This window comes from Leucopleurus acutus (assembly GCF_964270905.1).
Source record: "Leucopleurus acutus genome assembly, chromosome: 8".
NCBI classification, from domain to species: domain Eukaryota; kingdom Metazoa; phylum Chordata; class Mammalia; order Artiodactyla; family Delphinidae; genus Leucopleurus; species Leucopleurus acutus.
The window spans coordinates 40,743,496-40,753,990 of NC_139151.1; positions in this window are offsets into that span (position 1 = coordinate 40,743,496).

Consider the following 10,495-nt stretch of genomic DNA (forward strand, 5'->3'; position numbering starts at 1 on the left):
TAATGAAGTTTCAGGATGCCCAACATCACTCTTGCTGTGTAGCTCTTTACCATTGGTAAGTACTTTTATGTTCATTAGTTCCTTATATGCTCAAAGTGTACCATGCAACACAAGTGTGACAGGTGTTATTGTAGCTCTTTTTAGCATATTAGGAACCTAAGGTTTAGGGAGAATAAAAAAATTTTGTCCAAGAGGATTCATCTAGTTCAAGTGCAGCTAAGATATGAACCAAGATCATCTTACTTCAAATCCAGTGCTCTTCAAACTCTGTCCTAAAATTAAGGTTGAGCAGGTTTCTTTAGCAGTCAGAATCTTGCACAGGTAATTGTAGATGTATTTAAAGCCATATTTTCACAAGAAAGAATGAATGTGAGCAGGGCTTGCAAAGCATAGGTATGTGAGAGTTCACATACTATGACAGATTTAAAGAAATTTCAATACAGAATAGAAATACCCCATTCAATTTAATAGGAATAAAGGTTTCATTTCAGGGTGAGACTTAAAATGCAAAGACCTACCCTCCCCCCCTCCTCACTGCTCCATGACTCCCCGCCATCAAGTAAGAACTGCAAAGCCTTGAATTTACCCAGAAATGTACCTATTATTAGATCTTTTCAGGTGAAATTGTTTTGAAAGGGATGAGGAGAGGATCGAGGATGGTGTTTGGAAGAAAAGCTAAGGGATGAATTATGTAGAATAAATAATAATCATTATAGACTGAACCTTAAACATTGAAAAACCTTCATTAACAAAACAGTTTTCATGCCAAAATTTATAATAGTAGTACAGAAAACAAACATACAACTTTAATATATGGAAGGTTATATAAATTATCTTTATGTCTGTCTTTTTATCAACATGGGAATATTTATTTTTATATCATTTTCAAAAGAAGGCTAAAAAATTATATATATATTACAATGAAAAGTTATGACTACCTTATGCATGGAAAATATTTTAGAAAAAGATTTTAATAATAATAATTATGAAATAACCATAGAATTGGAAGAATTCATTAAGGGCACCTAGTCCAACCCTTCATTTTATATAAAGAAACTCAGACCCAAAGAATTAAAATAATTTGACTAGTTTTATTTCTAGTTAATGACAAAAATAGAGATTAGAATCCAGGTTTTTTCCTTATGGTCTCTTGCCACTTCTATAAGTGGAAGCAGGTTGAGGGAGTTTTCTGGAGATGCTTCAATGCATATTCCAGTTGAGAAAATAGCCATTCAGGAAAAGGAGATTCGGTCTTTAGAACCAAGGCCACCCTAGAGACAGCGCTGTCCCATAGAAATATAATGCATACCACCTATCCACCCATGTAATTTAAAATATTCTAGCAGTCAAACTTAAAAAGTAAAAAGAAACAGGTGAAGTTAATTTGAAAAGCATATTTATTTAACCCAACATATCCAAAATATGTTTTCAACATAGAGTCAGTATAAAAAATTGAGATATTTTACATTCTTTTTTTCTATACTTAGTCTTCAAAATCTGGTGTGTAGTTTATACTTCCAGCACGATCAGTTCCTAGAGCCATATTCAAGTGCTCAATAGCCACACATGACTGGTGGCTACCACATTGGACAGCATAGCCCTGGACTACGGGTGCCTGGTCAATGCACTAAAGCCCTTTGTTAAGTGTGAAGGGTCATACAATGAGAGAGATTCTAAGTAATTTGGGTGTGATTTGAGAGGGACTATGAAAGTCTCCTCCCTCAAAATCCTCATTAACCTTTTCTGCATTGGGAGAGGGATTGGAGAAAAGCATAACGAGGCCCCTTAGCCAGGCAGGGTGAGGCCTTTCACTGCATCATGACTCACAGTCCTGTCAATTCTCCTCATCAGGGCTGCTTCTCCAAAGAGAATTCAGACAATTCAGGTTTGATGGGAGGGCCTCTTTGTGTCGGCTGGCCAGGGCCCCAGGTGCCACAGAAGCACATCCTCCTGATGGGAATTAGGAACACCGGATCTCATTTTAGGTTCAGAAAACAAAACTAAATTTTTTGGAAAATGGCTACCATGATTTTTTCCTAGAGTTTTCCTTCTTAGAGGTCCTTAGTGTTTTGCTTTGTGGTTTTGAAAATGTAACCCTCTCTTGGATATTAAAGGGAACCAAAGATTTTTTACAGTCTTGAGCTAAAGTTTCATGGGTGGAATAGCTTATTTCCTGGAATCAGGCATGGCAGGGTTAATACTGAAGTGAAAGGTTCCCAACGGGGAAGACAAATTTGGAGCCAGGGGTCAACTCTTTCCGAAAGCTCATCTCTGTTAAAAACCTTTCAGGTCTCGAGCTAATATGATAGTGAGAAATTATTGGGTCAAAATCGAAGAAAGGCAAGAACCTAGAGAAGTGAGCCCAGAGCTCAATGCTGCTTTTGCCTGGAAGGCATTCGATGTTCTGGAAGGAATAACCACAAAACTGAGCAGCAGTTCTGGTAGTCTTGGGAAGCAAAGCGGCCAAAAGACAAAGCCTGGGCTCACCCCAGATAAGGAGTCAATAAATACCCTCTGCCTTTAAGCTGGAATCCCAAAGAGCTTTGCCCTCAGGAAAATGGGAAGTGGAAATAAATCAGTCCTCTCACTAACCTGCAGCCCAGCTTTGGATCACCTAAGTAATTCAGGACAATCTCAGTCTCTGAGCATGGATAAGGCAGTGTTGGACTGGTAGATTAAAACACCTGGAGAAAGTTAGCAAAAATATTCTCTGGTGAAGATTAAAATCATTCTAGGCCTCAAATTCTTCCTAAGAATAATTTCTCAAATAGCAGAACAGACGCAAATATAATCTAGGACCAGGAAACAAGATACCATCAGGGAAAACTGGTAGAAAGTACAGACCACAGAAACAGAACCACAGAAGATTTATAATTGGAATCAGACAAAGATGATAAAACTATGGATAATATGATTAAAGAAATAAAAATAAGATTGAAAAATCTGTAAGGAGTGCTAAATATAAAAAGCAACTTGGCATATTTGAAAAGGAACCAAATAGAAATTCTAAAGCTAAAAAAATTACTAATAACAAAAATTAAGAACACAGCAGATGCGTGTAATAGTAGATTTGATACAGGTACAGAGAGAATTTGTGAACTGGAAAATAGATCAGAAGAAATTTTCCAGATTGTAGGGAAAAGACAAAATATTGGAAAATATTTTAAGATGAAGGTTTACAACTTTAGTACTTATTAATAGAATTATTTGTTGTTATGAAAATAAAAATAGATACTATATATGAAAGTATCTAGTACATGCCCTTGCATTTAGTGGGTACTCAAGAAGTATTTGTTGAATTTGAAATTTGGTTATTTCACAAATCATCTTTGTCACTTTTTATAAGTTCCATTTCTTTGTCAAAGTATTCAGGTTTCTCTTTTAATTTTTAAACATATTAATCATAGTCATTTTCTATTCTGTGTCTTATAATTCCAATCTCTGAAATGTTGGGATCTATTACTGCTATTTCTTATCATGTTATCTTATTTTCTTGTATGTTTTATGAGTTTTGACTATAAGATAATTTGGGGGGGGATTTATTTCTGGGACATCTTTGAGGCTAGAATTGAGGTTAAATTCTTCCAGAGGATTTGCATTTGCTTTTGAGAGTTGCCTTACGGCATAACCAACCCCAAATTATTTTATATTAAATTTTTGACGGGAGATTTTTTTTTTTTTTTTTGCGGTACACGGGCCTCTCACTGTTGTGGCCTCTCCCATTGCGGAGCACAGGCTCCGGATGCGCAGGCTCAACGGCCATGGCTCATGGGCCTAGCCGCTCCGCGGCATGTGGGATCTTCCCGGACCGGGGCACAAACCCGTGTCCCCTGCATCGGCAGGCGGACTCTCAACCACTACGCCACCAGGGAAGCCCTTGACAGGAGATTTTTAAGACAACACAGGTAATATGAATGAATGAAAAATAAGTGTAGGGACAACTTATGATATAAATTTCCAGAGAAAGAATTTTCCTTCACTTACGGTCAAAGTTAAGATAGGTATGTGTTCTGCTGTTCCATTTTTGTGACCCAAAATAAGTGTCTTTTATTTTAGAATAGTTTTAGATTTACAGAAAAATTATGAAGATAATACAGAGAGTTCCCATATACCCCATATCCAATAGCCCTTATTATTGACATCTTTTATTAGTATGGTCCATTTGTTACAATTAATAAACAAATGCTGATGTATTATTATTAACTACAGTTTGTACTTTACTCAAATTTCCTTAGTTTTTACCTAACATCCTTTTTTCTGTTGCAAGATCCCACCCAGGATAACACATTACCTTTAGTTATCATGTCTGCTTAGGCATCTCTTGGCTGTGACAGCTTCTAAGAATTTCCTTGTTTTTGATGATCTTGACAGTTTTGAGAAGTGCTGGTCAGGTATTTTGTAGAATGTCCTTCAATTGGAATTTGTCTTGTGTTTTTCTCATGATTAGACTGGGATTATGGGTTTGGGGGAAGAAGATCACAGAAGTAAACTGCCATTTTCATCACGTTGTATCAAGGGTACCTACTGTCAACATGGTTTATGATTGTGGGTGTTGATCTTGGTCACCTGATTGAGATAGTGTTTGTCAGGTCTCCCCACTGTAAAGTTACTCTCCCCTCCCTTTCCACTCTGTGCTCTTTGGATGGAAGTTATTAGGTAGAGCCCACACTTAAGGAGTAAGGAGTTTTGCTCCATCACCTCCTTAAGGGTAGGGTCTCTATATAAATTATTTGAAATTCCTCTGCATGGAAGTTTTGTCTCATCTCTATCATTTATTTATATCTGTATGGACTCATGGATATTTATTGTATACTTTGAATTATAATTCAAAGCTTTTTTATTTAGTTTGTTTCTCAAATTGTTCCAGCTTTGGCCATTGGGAATTCTTTCAGTTAACTTCTATGTCCCTTTGACATACTCTCATCATTGTGGGTTTTAGTTTAGTTTAGTTTTGGGTTTTTTTGAAGCACTTCATGACTTTCTGGCATTATAAGATGTTCCAGGCTCATCTATATCTATAAATGTCTATATCTACAAGTATCTATGAATGCTTCTGTATGTAACCATTTGTTTCTTTATTAGGCTAAACATGAGTTCCCATTGTAATCTCCAACTAACCTATTATGTGGATCATTCTAACCTCCTCTCCTTGCTTATGTGTAAACTCCTACTCCAACAGGAAAAAACTGGCTCCCACCATCCACCATCTATTTACTTAATTACTCAACTGCATAAGTATACAGGTATCGCAGTATTGGAAGCGTTAACCTGTATCCTCTGAAAAACAACTTTATCAATTAGAGTACAGTACTTATGTACAGTTAATTTTGCCTTTTTTACAGATTCTATTCATACCCAAAGTTACTTAGATCAGTACCTTTTCCCCTTACCTCTTTCATACATTTATAATACAGTTAGAATGTCACATTTTGCATTCCATCCTGGGATCCTTCAACCCCCTAAGTCACTTTTTAAAAATTTGTATGCATTAAAGTTTACTCTTTGTCTGTCATTTACTTTTATAGTGAGAGTAGACTTTGGGGATCCCAGTTTTTTGCAGGGGTCTTCTATTGGAATCCTCACCTGGGCTGGTCCTGGGCTTTATATCCATTGCCCTTCTGCCCATAGTCATCACAGTGTAAGAAGAAACACTCAGGGCAAAGCTGCTGTTAGCATTCACTCCCTTGTTAGAGGTCTTGCTTCTACTTGGGTTTATAAATCTATCGGTTCCGTTCTTTCTTTCCAACTCAGCAATATATTTATATTTTATACTTTATTTGTTTTGATAAGGAGGGTTGTTCAGTATACCTAATCAAACATGCTGCCAGAAATGGAAGTCGTTTCTACATTATTTAAAATTTTTTCATATCATATTATATATAAATGTTCTTTAAGTTTCCTCAGCTCTTTATTTTTAGAAACAGCAACAGTAAAAATTATGAATGAGTTAAATAAATAATGCTTCAAGATCAGCCCCCATCTGCTATAGATGGTGTTGTTAGTGAGAGATTAAAGAACAGACTATAGCAATGTGTAGAGTAAGAGAATATGGCTTTAAAATATATTTAGAACACAGATTTTATATTAGGAAATCTAACTATCATTATTTTATTGTTATTTAATTTTATTGAAATGACTTCTATGAATTGAGAATTACTTTCTGTGTATCTCTGAGTGTCATGTTTCCTAGTTATCCTATAAACAGTGGTTAATGTGCAGGTGGCTGAGTAAAACTGAATTAGAGATACATGAAGAAACAAATTTCAATGGATAAACATTCTTTCATCACCACGAGAGACTGCAGCTCCTGTTTTAGAGAGATATCAGTGTTTTATCCATTTTAGTGTCACCCTTCAATGAGCATGTGAAACAACATGAAGGTTGAAGGAACGTGACTCCTAGTACCTTTGTTTCTTAGGTTTGTGTTGCAAGACTACTCATCATGTTGCCACCATTATGCCTCTTTTCGTTCCTGGTATAAAGCATGTTAGCACTGTCCCTGTTGCTACCTAATATGAGTCGTTATGCCTATAATAAAACGTTATTCCAGGAGGCATCTGAGTTCAGTGTTGAGGGAACATGAGTTTGCCACATTCAATAGGAAAAAAGAAAACCAGAACATTTTTCTCTTTTCCTTTTCCTGGACAAAAATGATGAAACCTCTTAGATATGTCTCAGAAAAGGAAGCAGAGAAATATGTACCATGAAATCTAGTTCCCAGTGCCCTTACATATAGTGCCGCTTACTCCCCACCTGCTTGCATTCTACAGTGCTTGATTCTACAGAAAACTTGTTAGAAAACAACTTTTGACAATTTAGGGATTGATCATCTCTAAAAAATAAATTTACATCATTCTGATGGAACATTGTGGAGTGTCACCTGAAAAGTATACTTGCCTTCAGTTTATGGTAACCTCAACATCCAGAAACCAAAATTATCTCTGAAAGTTTGTAAATTGCTTTGTAAAGAAGGCATCAATCTCATTATCATGGGGTTGTGCTGAAATTCATTATGCAGTCCTATATCTGAACTGACTGGGAGAATTTTCTCAGCTTGACTAGATCCTTAGATGGTAGAGACTGATGATCATTGTGAGAAGAAACCACATTTTCTTTTTTTTTTTCTCTTTTCATTGTTAAATGTTTCAATTGCATTTCTCACTTTAACTGGGGCTAAGTCACTTACCTGTCGATGGCTGAATTAGGTTTGTTAACAATGAAGGAAAGGAAATTCATTCTTCTGAAAAAAGAATCAATAGCAGTAGACAGTGCCCTCCAAGCAGGAAAAAATATATAATTTCAATGTTCATCATTTAAAATTGTGGAATTCTTATCTTGAACCCTTCTTTTCCTTTGAATATACAATATTAAAATACAACTATACAAGTGATTTATTTCTGAGAAATTCAGCTGAGCATTACAGAAAGAAGATGGGCTTTGAATTCAGACAGATAAGAGTTTGAATCCCAACTCTGTTATTTAACAGCCATATGACTGGCTAATTTATTTAATTTCACTGAATATTAGTTTCCTCGTTCCATAGTGGGAAATAACAGTAGTTACAGGGCTGTAGTAAATATTAAATTAGGTCAATGATGTATTTAATGTGCTGTGCTTGTCACTCAGTAGGTACCTAAGAATAGTTGGAATTAGCATCACTACATGGTTGTTTCTATTGTAGTGTTATTATTTGTTATATAACTATTCTGTTGTGTTTTATATATTCAGAGAGAAAAACTTTTAGAAGCAAATTAGCCTGGACAAGTTAAAATAAAGAGCTTATTCAGAGAACACCTGAATGATAATTAAATATTGATAAAGGGAAAGGGAAAGGTAATTAAATTAATTGGTTGCTAAGGTATTTTTCCCAATTAAAAGTCAATCCCATGGGGTTAAATAAAGACTTTCTGTGTGTCGAAATTTCATTTACTATTCCATTATTCATGCATTCAAAAACAGCACATTTATGTAATGTGAACTATATGCTAGGCATTGTGGGAGAGGAAAGATCAAGGGGTAGGAGCATGCAAAGAGAAATTCATATGATAAGCAAGGTGCTTTTTTCAAATCATAAATATACAAAAAAATGCTCATCCTCACCAATAAAGAATACAAATTAATAAAAATATCAAATAGGATTGAGAAAAATTAGACAGACTAATAACATTTAAAATTGGCAAAGAGAGAGAGACATTCTCATCTACTGTTTGGGAGAGTATAAATTGTTACAATTATTCTGGGGAGGCAATTTAACAATATCTACCTAAATTTAAAATGTGCAAGCCTAAAATTCCAATTTTAAGAATTTATCCTATAGAAATAATTTCTTGAGGACATAAAGATATACATACAAAGAGCTTTTGTTGCAGCATTGTTTATAATAGCAAAAAAGGAAGGGGGAGAGCAACAGAATAGTGTACACCTGTATTAGCTATGTATTGCTGTGTAACAAATTACCCCCAAAATTATCAGTTGAAAACAACAAATATCTATTACCTTATTTCTTTAAGGGTCATTTGGTTTTGGCTTAGCTGGGTGCTTCTGGCTCAGAGTCTCTCATGAGATTACAGTCAGGATGTTGAACGGGACTGGAGGCTTTGAAGACTTGACTGGGACTGAAGGATCTGCTTCCAAGATGGCCCACTCCTGTCTGTTGGCAGAGGACCTCAGTCCCTCTCTACATGGACCGTGTGAACCTTTCCATGGAGCTTCTTGAGCATCCTCATGACATGGAAGCTGGCTTCTCTCAGGAAAAATGATCTAAAAGACAGCAAGAAGGAAGCTGCAATGCCTTTTATGAACTAGTCTTGGAGATCACACATTATCATTTCTATAATAGTCTATTCATTAGCACCAAGTCACCAAATCCAGTCTAAGCTCAAGGGAAAGTGAATTAGGCTCCATTTTTGGAGGAAAGGGTGTTGAATGATTTATGGATGTATTTTAAAACTCTTTAACTTGTCCTCTGGCCACAGATTAAAATTATTCTCACATAGAAAATATACTCATCCCCTTCCAACACCCCCCAACCAACCCTGTTTCAACAATTTATTGCATCGGTTTAAAGTCCAGAAACATGTCAACTTAATCAGATCCAGGTGAGGCTTCGGCTTGTCAGGTGTCATTCCTTAAGTGAAACTCCTTGAGTATGGTTCCTTAGATCTCAAGCCCTGTGAACTAAAGAGACAAGTTATCCATATATATATACATCCATATACACATACATAAATACATACATGAGGGGATAACTCATCCTATATATATACATATATATATGTATGTATATATATGTATATATGGGACAGGCACAGGATAACCACTCTGGACATTCTTGTTCAAAAAGAGAAAAAATGGGATGTCCAAAGCAGTCACTGTTCCATAGCAATTCTGAAATCCACTCAGCTACATGTTAGAAGTTCTTGATTCAATCTCATTCCTACTCCTGACCAGGAAAGATTGTTCATGGCTCTTGGCTTCAAGAACCTCTGAAGGTCACCTGGTACATCAGGTACATTTTCTACTTTCCTGATGCATTCCTTGAAAGTTAGCCTATTTTGGAGCTGTGTAGTTTTCTCAGTAAAATTTTGGAGTTTCAAATGCCTGTTTTCATTGTGTACTATCTCCTTCAGTCTAAGCTGGTGTTATTTCTGTAATTATAATTATTTTTAGAAACTCTGTGGGCCTGCCATGAGTCTTATCAGGGTTCACTTCATTAGACAAAAGCCACACCCACAAATCTCTTCAAGGTAAACTCTTCTCTACCTTGAACTTCTGCTGAACTATGGAAGGACAGTATCCTTTAGCTTCTTCAAACCTCTGTTGTTTGAACAGTTCTCTGAGGCACCATCTTAGATCTTCCTGAGGTCATAAGCAAAGTATTTTAAAGCTATACTCTTAGCCTCATCTCTAAACTAGGCTTTCTTGGCAGTGGCCTGGAATTGATCTTTGCTGCAAACCCATTTCTTCATTTTAGTTTTGCTTGCCATCTGCAAAGACAGAATTTTTAAAAACCATCCAGTTCTGGCTTCTTTGTGTTTAACAATCCTTCCTTTGGTTTCTCTCTTTCCTCTCATATTTCATTACAATTAGCAAGAAGAAACCAGGTGGCACCTTCAGCATTTTACCTGGAAATGTCCTTAACTAGATCACCTGGCACATCATGTACATTTTCTACTTTCCACATTACCACAGGGGACAGTCTTACTAAGCTTTCTGCCACTATGTAACAAGGATCCCCTTTTCTCCAGTTTCCCTAAAGCTGTTCCTCACTTTCCTGTAAGCTCTCACCAGAGCCTCCCTATGGCAACCAGGCCTCTATTAACACTTTCTGACACTCTCCTCAAAGCCTTTACAGCCTTTGCCCACTACCCAGTTCCAAAGCCACTTCCACATTTTTAGGTACTTATTAGGATAGCACCCAACTTCCAGGTATCAAAATCAGTATCATTATCTACTGCTGTGTAAGAAATTACTCCAAAACATAGCAGCTTATAAC